General features: G+C 44.8%; 1 protein-coding gene across 5 annotated transcripts in view; it reads left to right on the top strand.

Moving 5' to 3' along the window:
* Positions 1-13,666, top strand: part of ATP2B1 (ATPase plasma membrane Ca2+ transporting 1) — a 428,175-nt gene that overhangs the window by 361,020 nt on the left and 53,489 nt on the right. The gene's annotated exons all lie outside the window — the stretch shown is intronic.

Here is a 13,666-nt window from a genome sequence, read left to right as displayed (position 1 = left end):
ATATATTGTGAAAAAAGGTTTACTTACCTCCTGCTTTCAGCTTTGGAGACCATGGAGTTTATACATGGCATTAGGTTGTTGCCGAGCATTGCAAGAAGAAACTTTTTAGTTCTTGCTTTAAAATATTCATACATTGGTAATGTCTTGATGGTTGAAGGGATGGAGTTCCAGGCCTTGATGCATGTCAGGAGAAGGATTGCCTCAACATCATTTGCATGATGGGAATTCAAGTCGTAGAGAATTTGAGCTCCAGCATTGCCTCTGGCCAGATGAAAGACTTAATTTCTTGCTGGGGTAGGTTGGGGCGCCAGTGTGAAGAAGTTTATATGTGATGCATTCTAGTTTCTATAAACTTCTTACCTCAGTGGGGCTCCAGCTTAGTGTGACCACTAATGGAGAGACATGATCAAATCTTTCTGATCCAGTGGCTAGCTCAGCTCTGCATGGATATCTGCGTTGAGGTAGGGGAGGGGGAGGGGTGAAGTGGATTATGGAGATTCTCATGATCTGTGAGTTTCCTTCATCCATCCATGATAGCACAGTTCCTTGACTCACTTGCTTAAAGTTTTTCTTTCTTTCTCAGAATGAATGGTTTTTAAGAGTTTCAGTTGATCTTGTCCCCTTCTGCTAGTGAGTTGGTGGGATTTTGGAGACTTGAGTTATTTTCCAAGACGTTGCCCAGAGATTTTGTGTATTCCTCCATTCAGGTTTCTTGGATACAATTGTGCAGATTTTTTTATCTTTATTCTTTTAAGCTCATGGGCACAGTTACCTTAATACTGGTCCCTTTCAGTGTTCTGAATCTTGAATTGCAAGCCTAATGATTTCTTTCTTTGAGGGTATGATCTAAGGAGGCTATATTACCAGACCGGTTTGATCGATCAATGTTATTAAGGCCTCTTATCTATTGCTTGGATCTCCTTAGCTGGCCTGATTATGTGACTGACGGAAAGGATGTTGCATAAGAAAAAGGAATTGTCAGACTTTTCCCCGCCTTTAGCGTGGGTTGGCCAATCATTAATGTGTATGTAGTTGTCATTTATTAAACTTACTCAAGCTGTGATACTTATGAGACCTAGTGATAGAGTTGACCCTGATTAGTTAATTGATGTTTTCCACAAACCCTGTGCAGTCACTTAGTGGGTGACAGACTTCAACTTAAAGAATTTCAATGGCTCTATCTAATATTTTCATTCCACTCTAGGAAATATTTGTGGATAGATGGAAACACCCCAACACCCAATGTTTCTAATTGATTCTGGCAGATGAGCTCCCTAAAGGGGGAAAGGTCTTCCATTGGCTGTGATGAATTATTCAGGCACATTTCTGTGAGGTATAACATGTCCAGAATGTTGGAGATGATCAGTTGAGCAGTCTTATTGTTGTGTTTCCAATGGCTACTTCTAACCACAGATTTTGCATGTTTGCTCAGACTTATTCATAAACTCTTTAGCAATTGCTCCCATGTGCCAAAAGAGGATGCCATCAAACGCCACATTGGCTTCAGCCAGCCCCTGAAAGTGGCAGCTGTATATAGGTGCCACATCTGTGCACGGTTCCTTTTTTTCCAATCAAAAGCTCCTCTTCCAAACTTTACTGGTGCTTTACTAACTTTCCAACCCTCTTGTTAGTTACTGTGTGCCAGGGATGCATCCCCCAAAGACTATGGCCCTCAATCTGTGCAGCACTTACAGGAAACAGGTGTAAGTTAAAGACCTGCCTGACGTCTTCCATGGATCCACCGGGCCCTCAGTCTGGCTTCCTATGGTTCCTGTCCCAATTCCGACTGACACCGCTAAACATCTGGCCCTGGGCCACACCTCTATTCCTTACCTGGAGGCCACACCGTTTTGAACTGGGCTGGTGCACACCTTGGCTCAAGTAGTGCCAGTTCCAGAACCAAACTCTATCTTAAATGTGAAACTAAGCTCAAGTAGATCTCAGGCAGTGTCGCCTTGTGAGATTACGAAACAGCTAGTTGTGTTGAACTCATTGGCAATGGCTTTGCCTCTGCGCCAGTCTCTTCAGTGACATGAGGCTTACTTGGCTTAGACACTTCTCAGGAAACCATCTACTTGATACAGAGACAAACAATTTGCTGCCCTCTTACTATACTGATGAACTATTCTTAGACGTCCAAAATGCTAGTGTGCTTGATACCTTAGTGGAAACCTAATTGGACTACACTTTGATGTATCCCCACTGAAAAAAAATAATCATTTGATGTGGTTGTTGGCAGGGCAGCAGAGGTGTTACAACTGCAGTTGCAAACACTTGAAAGTAATGCTAATCTGCTTAATGAAATGGTTAAGCCTAGCCCCTCAAATTCAGAGCATTTGGTACCCTTACAAAACTGTGACTGACATTTTAGCTGCAGGGTGGGCTAAGCCATGCTCAGCGCTTTTAGTTAGTTGCCTCTTAGGCATCACAAACCTTCTCGAGGTGATCTAGCTTTCTCATCTCTGCACTCAGCACCGAAAGTCTCGTAGTGCAAGCTTTGGGCAGCAAAGAAAGCAACAGCCCTTTTCTGGCTTCTCCAGCTGATACTCCAAGTACATTGAGTTTGGTAAGAGCATGTTCTCCTGCACCAATTTTGCATTACAATCATTTGTTGTAGTCTACTTGTAAGGCAGATACAGCCATGCCCTATAGGACCTGGTGACTAAAAGCTTACGCACTCCTCAGAGGAGATAGAAATACCTTTGCTCAAACGGTCCATTATAAGCAGGATGAAGTCAAGTTTTGAGAGCCTGTTGTAACTACAGATTGTGTAGGCTGTGCCATGGGCACTAGAGTGGTGATTCATCACCATGCTTGGATGCATGCTGCATGTATTTTTTCTGTCACGCAGGCATTCCTCATGGATGTCTTCTGATGACTTTAGGGTATCTGTAGACAAGGTTGATACAGCCCTTGAAGGTTTAAGAACAGCCATACTATGGTCAACTTCTTGGGCTTGCTCACCTTGTGTGCACCAATGCTGGAAGTTCACGGGCTTCTTCTGGGTCCTGGCTTACTGCCAAAGCCAGCCATCTGAGTCCATGCAGTGGGCCCTCAAGCCCTTTCAAAGCTCCAAGTGTGTGGTGGCGGTGGAGGACAGGGTCACCAACAACATGGCCAGTCTACGTCCTCTCTCCTGCCCCTGCCGTGACCTAGCTACTCTGTTTCCACCTTCGGGAGTGACCAGTCTCCAGAGAGGGCAGAAAACACTGTTACCTGCTCAACTGGCGTAGAGTGGACATAGAGTTATTTATAAGATTCCATATTGGAGTCTGCACACTTTCACGGTTCTCAATCTGTTACTCATGCTTTGCACCTAGTGTGCAGAATATTTTATTGTAAACTTATGGCGCATAGAAGTCATGCATTTATATGGCTCTGAGCCATCTCTTCTGAGGGTGGGACAAAGGGAACATATTTGCACATGGGAGCAGTTGTGGAAATGTTTCTGGAACCAGTCTGGCACCTGGGGGTATTCAAAGGTGAGGAATCTGTAGTAAGAGCATCTACCAGAAAGAGTTGCAGATGGTATCTTGTTCTTCAAAGCTAACTTGCCTTTGTGTCAGAGGAGTTGTTTGTGAACTCTGTTGGATTTCTTTTGAGTTGTGGTTGGCACCTTTATACCTATTGAAGTTCTTTCTATGTTGTTCTCAATGCAGATGAGAGTACCTGTGAAATCAAGACGTCTGTTTGTTTGTCATAGTTTGGAAGCAAGGTCTAAGTGTCATTGCAGGGGATTTCGGTTTTGAGGACTAGTTGCGGAGCTGGCAGACTTTCACCTTCACCAAATTCTCAAGAGGTCACTGTAGCACAAGTTATTTTAAAGATATGTAAAGGTTTTAATTTCCCATAATAGTTTCTCCTGTTTAGCTTCTAGTTTCTGGGTGTTACTTTGCAGCAGCTTCAGAATGCTCAAGTACACTGATTTGAAAGCGAAAACAAACTAAAGTAGGACAGTCCAGCTGCAAGTCTTCACTCAAATACTGGTGTGAATAGTTCAGCTTTACAGAGTATCTGGAATCGGACATTCTGGGGTATTTCTCCGAAGCATGGATTCATTGTGCTTCAAGGTTTAGAACATTGCACTGCCAAAGATTGAAATGTCCATTTTAATGCAAAGTATTGCAGGCTAACTTTTTCTTGAAACAGTTTCTACGAAAATGTTTAAGTAACATGTGGGGATTAATTGACCGTTTCATTACAACTCCTGCTCTTAGAACTATGAGCAGTTCAGACTTTAGGGGTTGTTTATTATTTTGAGACGGAAATACAGTTTTACCTGTACATGTACAAAACAGGTGCACACCGAAGTCATCTTCCCAGTTTTGGCTTTTTCATATTCCACTCTGTCTCCTTTTTACGTCGAGTTAGACCGCGCTTGCGCTGTCTGGAAGCTCTGTTGTGTGTACCTTGTCAGGTTTAACTCCTTCCATCGATTTTGATTTGTTTATCTACTTGCCTGTTAAAATTCCGTGCTTGCCAGTGGGACAAATCGTCTTCCTGGTCCGTCCTTTTGTAATTTGTTAACTCCCCTGTATTATTGCCCCAGGACTTCTGTCTGCTTCCGTTTTTTTTCACTAATCCTATGTGGGTTCCGGAGTAGCGTGCTACTCGCCGAAAAAGCGCTTTGATGCCTCGTCAGGGGTAGTAAGCGCTATATAAAGGTAATTACAATACAATACAATACATATGCAAATTCTTACACCCACGCTTGCTCCTTTTGTTCGGGCTGCAGCTACCTCCTACCTCCTGCTTTTTAGGTCTCGCCTGTCGATGCGCATGCGCATCGAGCAAGGCGAGAGTATTGGGACTTATCCGCTCTTTATCCACACTGCAAGGAATCGTGGCGATTCCTTGCAGTGCCCGTGACTTTTAAGCTCAATGCGCATGCGCATTGAGCTTAAAAGCGCGTGCACGTCCGTCTTTGTTTACCCGCTCCGCCCCCTCCCCTTCCCGCCGTCTCGCATTTCCCCTGTCGCACTTCTCCTCCCCCCTCCCCTCTCTTCCCTCCGTCTTGTTTATTGTACCCGCTCCGCCCCCTCCCCTTCCCGCCGTGTCGCATTTCTCCTCCCCCCTCCCCTCTCTTCCCTCCGTCTTGTTTTCATCTTTGTTGTCTTCCTTTGTGACTGTTTTTCTATCTATATCTTCCTCGGTCTTTCTTCGTTTTCTGTCTTTCTCTATTTAGCTCTGGGTCACCATCGAGTGTGTGGGCCCACCACCACAGGCACAATTTAAACACACCTTAGCTGTTAAGAAAATGTTACTTCCAATTCCGCTAAAAGGCAAATGTATCAGTGGAATAAAAAAAGATTCCCGATTTGTTGTACATTAAAGCACAGCTGCTGTGAACTGCCATGGTTTTCTGTATAATGGCAAATATTGCCGGTAACTTGAAGTTTGGATCAAATCTTTAACAAAATTATGTTACATGTCTGTATGCAGCGTGAAAAAAAAAAAGTATTTTGAAATGGAAAAAAATGAAAATAAGTGGGCAATTTCCTCAGCTGCTGTATAAATCTAAAGATTTCCAGTTTATTTTTCATGGAATTTTGCACAAGCTCTATTTTTCAGTACTTAAAATTACAGCTCTTACCGTCAAACCATTAAGTCGAACCGTTTTTTAAAACATTTTTTATGCTGTTACGGTAGATAGAACACTGCTTAAAGTAGCTGACATCTTTCCGAATGTCCCTGCCTACCATATAGTTTCTAGTTTGCTACAGAGGCGTGGCAGGATCGGCATCTATAGCATGCCTACGAACCCTTACCCTCCCCCTTTTGTTTCAAGTTTGTCTTGCCACTTGCCCCATTCTGCGTGTATTTTGCTTCATTTCCCCATTCTTGGTTGTGTTAATCCTTATCGCTCGCGCATTTATATCTTAAATGACCTGACGATTTTCAAAATCTCCTTTAGCAACACTACCCCCCCTCCCCCCCACCACCACCATATCTCCTCCCTGACTCCCTAATATGCACCTCAAAATTTGACCTAGAGTGTTAGAGAGCTGTTATTATGTGAACCTGCGTGAGATCGAATGAGTGGGTGCCATCCCTTGCATACCACTGTGTATCACCTCGGGTGGTCTTCTAGGCGCCCTGGTCCTGCTTCAGACGTCTGTCGAGTTAGCTCGAGCGGTTTGCATTATAACAAACGCTCATGTGCCGTCCGCTTCGTAATCTTTACCTGCAGAAGAGACTTGAATCATCGAAGATAGATTGAGTTAGCCTGGCAGAATTTCCATGCCTGCTTTAAGTGCGTCACAGCATTCTGCTCTCGCCTGGTCATGCTGTTTTCCCTGGAATGACTGTTTTGCTAAGCAGATCCCTCTGTCATTGTTCCAGCATGCTGCTTCACGGGCTACATTACGGAATGCAGCACTGTCTTAATTATTTGCATTTGGCACGCGACCTTCTAAATCTGCATCCTGTCAGGCAGTTCCATTTTCGGTGCGCCTTGCACCTTTTCCTGGAGTCTCCTGCGTGCATTGAAATGTACTTTATCCGTATTCTCTGAAGTTATCCAAGTTCTGGCAAGCACCATGCAGGAGTCCTGCAACACCGCCGCTGCTGCCGTGAGCAATTCACGGATTTCCGGCTATTTGCGCGTCCACAACACTGTACGCAGAACAAGAACATCTGGGGGCGCCGCCATGCTTTCAATCTCCAAATTCTCCACGGACCACCCTCCGGCGTTTTTCACAAAGCTGCTCCTATTTCACACTCCCCAGTCTCACGTGGTACACCCCTCCTACCAGCCTTAGTGGTACTCAACCCATACCAACCCCAGAGATCTTCTTGCCATTCCAGCTTCGCGCGGGAATGCCCCACCGTGCGCCGGTCACAATATCTCACACAGTTCGCACCTTGCTGTCTCGCTGTGGTGCTCTCTCTGCCCTGCAAATCTCTGGCCGTTTTCCCGCTCTATCAACTCCCAGTGGTATTTATGCTATAGCCCCCTCCTGTGGTATTTCTGCCCCCCATAGCTTTGCGGTCCCTCAATCACCCTCAACCCCTCACCCTCACTCACCCTCACCCTCACTCACCCTCAACCCCTCACTCACCCTCAACCCCTCACTCACCCTCAACCCCTCACTCACCCTCACCCTCACTCACCCTCACCCTCACTCACCCTCAACCCCTCACCCTCACTCACCCTCACCCTCACTCACCCTCACCCTCACTCACCCTCAACCCATCACCCTCACTCACCCTCACTCACCCTCACTCACCCTCACCCTCACTCACCCTCAACCCCTCACCCTCACTCACCCTCAACCCCTCACCCACCCTCACTCTCACTCTCACTCTCACTCTCACTCACCCTCAACCCCTCACCCTCACTCACCCTCACCCTCACTCACCCTCAACCCCTCACTCACCCTCACTCACCCTCAACCCCTCACCCTCAACATCAACCCCTCACCCTCACTCACCCTCACCCACCCTCACTCACCCTCACTCACCCTCACTCACCCTCACTCACCCTCACTCACACTCACCCTCACTCACCCTCACCCTCACTCACCCTCACTCACCCTCACCCTCACCCTCACCCTCACTCACCCTCACTCACCCTCACTCACCCTCACTCACCCTCACTCACCCTCACCCTCACTCACCCTCACCCTCACTCACCCTCACCCTCACTCACCCTCACCCTTACTCACCCTCACTCACCCTCACCCTCACCCTCACCCTCACTCTCACTCTCACTCACCCTCAACCCCTCACCCTCACTCACCCTCACCCTCACTCACCCTCAACCCCTCACTCACCCTCACTCACCCTCAACCCCTCACCCTCAACATCAACCCCTCACCCTCACTCACCCTCACCCACCCTCACCCACCCTCACTCACCCTCACTCACCCTCACTCACCCTCACTCACCCTCACTCACCCTCACTCACCCTCACTCACCCTCACTCACACTCACCCTCACTCACCCTCACTCACCCTCACTCACCCTCACCCTCACCCTCACCCTCACTCACCCTCACCCTCACCCTCACCCTCACTCACCCTCACCCTCACTCACCCTCACTCACCCTCACCCTCACTCACCCTCACCCTTACTCACCCTCACCCTTACTCACCCTCACTCACCCTCACCCTCAACCCCTCACACTCACTCACCCTCACCCTCACCCTCACTCTCACTCACCCTCACCCTCACTCTCACTCACCCTCAACCCCTCACCCTCACTCACCCTCACCCACCCTCACTCACCCTCAACCCCCCCTCACTCACCCTCAACCCCTCACCCTCACACAGTGGAATAGGTCTCGGAGCATTTGAGTTAGAGCTTTTAGAAATGTTTTTTTTTTTTTTTTAATTCTTTAGCATTGGCTACAGGAAACAAAAATGCTAAAGATTTACAAAAAAACCCATAAACAATTCTAAAAGCACTAACTCTAATGCTGCGAGACCTATTGCATTTCCAATGCTTGTTATTATTTCTTTCCTGCTCACTCTTTGGTGCGTGTTCAATAATGGCTCCCAATCGTCCCCCCACCACCAACTCCCACCCATCGTTGCTTCTTACGTTCAGTGCTTCGTCGCCTGTCCAGTTCACTTAATCTCCCCATGCCATCTTCTCGCCAACATGTCCTGCCCGTACTTTCAGTGCTTCGGCACAGTTGCCACTTGTTTTTATTATTTCTTAGAAGTCAAGATGTTCAGTACAGAATATAAATCCTTCGAGAACCTTCAGATAGAACTCTTCCAACAAGAGGTAATGTTTTCTGGCAACAATGTTAACCCCTAGTAGATGGACCAAATGAGTGATTTGATGGTGTTCGCTGCCTGACAAAGCAAAATGGATCACCATAAAATGGGGTTTTGGCCAATGCTTCGTTTTAGAACCCTAGCTTCCCCAAATTCATTAATTTGAAATGTAATGAAACCGAGATGGCTGCTACATTTGCAAACTATAACCTTCAGTCTTCGAGTCCTTTCTTTGTTTTTATTACACTTGTGCAGCCCTTTGGTTGAGCAGCAACTCTTTATTGTTTGCGGACTAGGCCCAGGCTTAAAAAGCACCGCCGCCTTTTATTTCAATGTCGGTACAGCAAGGAGATGGTGGGCACGTGTTAGGTAGCTGGTGATGTAGTTGTGGATGCACTGCCCTACTTCGACCATGGCTATAATGCCCCAGGGGCTTGAGAGGCGGTAAGTTGAGCTGTTTGATTTATGTGCATACAGGTTTTTAACTGAACTAGGAAGTCTGTAGATAGGCAAATGAGAAGAGCAACTGGCTCTGCCTCATGTGTCCATCTCTGTAGAAATAGGAAAATACCAGAATGTAATGTTTTCATTAGGTGTTTACTTATGCGTGAAAAATCAAATGACCGCTCACTTATAGCATTTAAGGAAGTATTGTACCCGCCAAACGTGAATATTTGCCCTGATCCAGCGCCAATACCAATAATAGATCAGGGATCGATACTCATCAATATAATGCAATGGCCCATAAACATTAACCCAGAATCCCTGAGGCGCCGTTGTCAATTTGTTTCCTTTCCATTGAATGTTCTCTTATTGATCCTTTCGGGACATCTGTCTTGTATCTAATCTTGAGATCAACTCTTCCTCCACTTGGTCGATGGACTAATTAGTTGAGTAGTTAATGGTAATGATAATACTAATTTACCAATCATTTAGTCAAAATGAATCACAGACTCTCAGTAAGGTTAATAAATGAATGTATCTCAATTAAAGATTAAATGATCAGTTGTAATTTGGTTAAACATCGAAATCTCATGACCGGTAATAATTTACAATGGATATAGACTCTCTATGCAATGACATTATACAATGAAGGAGTGGATAGAGTAAGAGCCAACGATTCAGAAAAATATTTATGCCACACATTATACCTAACTGAGGGGATAGATGAAGTGACATTAGGTTCATCTAAAATAATACATATCAATAATTTGTTGACGGAGTGGTTAGGTGGAGAGACACAAGATTCCGAGATAAAACATTAAACTCATATCTAGTACCGTCATTAGCTAAATACAAACCTAATCGCCTATAGGAAGAACCACCTCTAGACCCAGGTGATGACCGAGGTTTCCCCAAGGAAATGCAGGAACGCAAGATCTCGAACAGGATAAGATGGGAAACGGCTAGTCCTCCCAGCAAACCAAAGGAGAGCGACTCATCTCCCCTCTTCTCTCCTGTTAGCCCAAGGTCAAAACCACACCCCTAAAGGTACCGTAAATATAGTCGAAAACCCTACATGTCCATCCACATTAGTTGCAAAATTTCATTGAAGCTTGACGAGGGATTGGTTGGGTTGGGGGGGGGGGGGGCGCTGTCACACCACCGTGACTTCACTTAATTTGTGACTATTTTATTGTTCCACTTCCTTTCCCATAGTCTGACTCTCAGTTCTTTCACATGAACTTAACAAAAGTTACAATTAAACATCTATTATTCAAATTAGACAGCATACGCAGAAGTTGGCCCCTTTCACGCGGTCGATCACGGCCCTTGGCAGGCAGTCAGCATTTCGACCTTAAACTTTTAGGCACCTTCTTCTGTGCTCAGCACTTCTGGCTGCTTTGTCATGACAGTCTCGCTCCCATCCGAGCCCTTTACAATTGCCAATTTAAGAAAAAATGGTTCTGCATCCACTCCACTAAAACGAATAATATATAGACATTCATTCATTATGACACTGCATCCCTCACTGTTTACCACCTGTGTATGATTCCCTATTAATGTTACCTAGCATAAGCATCGCGCAAAAGCAGCTTTATCTATTATTTCAAAGCTGGATGCAACATGCAACTATTGATGCACATGCGGCCTATTCGTGCAGAATCTCTAGTTTCTTTTCAAACACACTGCAAATACAGGTAGAGTTCTTTCGCATATTAATTTACATTAGTGCAGACATGAGCGTAGCAGATTCCCTCTTGTTTATGTGGTGCACATTAGTGTACTACTTCTACTTAGTACATATTATAGGGGTACTTCTAGCAGGTTTCATTTATCGCTAAACCCTGCCCCATCACACAGTTTCATTTTATTTTTGTATACATGCTTAGTGTGGTGTTTGCACGTATAAATGCAGGATTGCAAGTACCGGAATGCAAAGAAAGAAGTTGGACAAAATAAGTTGTTAATATCCGACCTTGTACAGTTTAGGATGAACGCAGTTTGAATATAGTACATTGCAATCTATATTATAGATTGTCATGGCACTGTTTGACAGGCCACAAGTACTTTGACATCACAGCCTGTGACAGAACTGTGCTGCGTGACATCGCTTGTGGATTACAGGAAGTGGCATCACAACCCATTACCTCACAAGAAGCGACATCACAAAAAGTGACACAGATCTTAAGACCTCACACATGTTTAGCAGGTATAGCGTAAGTACATTTGAGAGCATAATAATATTTAACAAATGAGATTTTACTTTGGGGTTGTGCAAAAAAAGAGAGATGCAACACCCATGCAAAATATGGGCCTTAACTTATACAATTGTAGGCTAAACACTTATAAGGTCCCAAAGGCGAGACCGATTGTCTATGCCAGTGCTTGTTTTACTTTTAACATGAGCTGTCTTATGGAGTTTGTGGAATTTGGGAATCTGGCACGCACTGGCAGTCTGAGCATCGTATATCAACAGACCACGAACCTGAAAAGTGTGACGCTTGACTAGGTGTGGCCTAACTACAGGGCGCAAAACAAAAACGATTGCCAAGGAGTACCAGCCAGGTACCTTCTCTTAAAGACAAATCTGTGATCTATTTTATCCATCCAGATAAAACAATGCTTGTAGACGCTTCATATTAGCAAGTCTCCAAAATATATGGCTGCCAGATTGGGTTCTGAGAGTGAAAAGTCAAGTCCTATAGCATAGTGTTCAAGGTCACCACTTCTCCAGTCACATCTGAAATGTTATCACACGTGAATCTTAACCTCTCAAACTACAGATCCGAGTACTTCACTTGTCTTTTCAGAGCCATCTAACTTTTAATTCCTTTGCTCATATAGGTACATAAGTTGCTGTTCCGGAATAATAATTATTCGTATGACTTCATTGCATACGTCAAGTAAACATTCAGACACAAAAGCTTAGAGTTTTAAGACTTACTGGCCTTTATTGACATAGCGGCTTGGAACCATGGAATACCAATTTTATCGTATGTGTGACGTTTTCACGTTTGTGTGACATTTCAGTTCCTCGAGTGTGACACTGAGTGTTACTTTATCATGAGTGGGGCAAAGACTTTTTAGCCATGTAATGAGAAGAACTTTAGAACTTATTTCATTCTGTGTATTAAAGGCCTGGACGAGTACATTAGAACATCTGCTGCAGCACTCCCACTCTGTTCATTAGAGGTATAATATGAAGCAGGAAAGCTTCACTCCAGTCTCTCCAAATTTAGTTGGTACTTTTGGTGAGTCGGGGAATACCCGCCGAAGCAGAGGGTTCGATCACTTGGCTCCAATAGTCCACATGCATGGAATGCATCATCAGACATCAGTGGACACTGGGAGACAAGTGTCAGTACCTTCGCTGTTAGGGTGCTCGTAAGTTGACATTGAACTTCTAAGTGATTGCTGCCATTTGCTTACTTTCTCTTGCAAAGAATGGTGCCAGCACTTGTGGATGTATTGGTTTCTGAGGCCTTTCTAGTTAGGAAACTGAGTAAAAGAATAGGGTCTGCCCACAGTTTGACAGCTTGGTGCCTGGCATCACTGACAGACAATATCCTGACAATGACAGAACGTCAGTGCAATAGCATTTGTCCTCTTCCGTGCTATGCCTGGGAAGGGATGGCTAGCACAGCGTTAGCAGTAGTGATTTTCTGATAATTCTAGCCAGAATTTGCTGAATCTGAAAACCTAGGTATGGTAGTAATGAAAATATTAAGTCTAAGCTCTGCAAAGGATGCTGACGAAACCACAAGGATGATGATTAGGAATTAGTTTGGGCTAGCAGGGACTCTGCTTTGTCAGTGAGCATTGGAGCATTAGAAGTTCTAACACTAGTCTTAACCCAATTATACAGTATGTAGAAGGATTAAAGGAAGGCACAACAAATTTCTGACTGGAAAAAGGGCGATCCAATCTTAAATAAATATTCGGACTTCAATTCCACTCCCCTCTGAACCCTTGTAACCCTTAGTTAGAAATATCCTATACGAACTATCAATGCTTTTTAAACCAATGGTTTGTAATATTGAGAAGATAGAGCGTTAGTGTGGTTTACTTTGGTATTTGATATTCAAGTCTATTCTTTTTGCCGCAGATGTGCAACAAAAGATACAGCTCATGTGAAAAACCGATACACAAAGGTCCTACTTCATTTGAGCTGAAAGATTCCACTTCATTTGAGCTGAGTATCATGTGGAAAACATAAGAAGAAAGTGGAGGTCATGGGATGGCCTTTGTAGATCAGATCTAGGGTGACATTTGGGCGCCAGGGCTTCATTTCCACTTATTGGAAAGCCTTTAGGTAAGCGGTCAAGACCAAATGTCCCCTCTAGTCTCCACATCATTTAATGGGAATGTGCTCCACTGAGTCGCTATGGTGAAGCTCAAGTTTCTGCACATCACCCAATCTTCATGGTCTGGTCCACACTTCACGTGGAATTCACTGGGCTGAGTAATTCCTAACAGAAACAGGAGCAGCAAGGCC

This window comes from Lissotriton vulgaris, chromosome 1_1 (genome assembly GCF_964263255.1).
Source record: "Lissotriton vulgaris chromosome 1_1, aLisVul1.2, whole genome shotgun sequence".
Taxonomy (NCBI): Eukaryota; Metazoa; Chordata; class Amphibia; order Caudata; family Salamandridae; genus Lissotriton; species Lissotriton vulgaris.
Note: the sequence above shows the minus strand (reverse complement) of the source record. Positions and strands in the feature narration are given on the sequence as shown.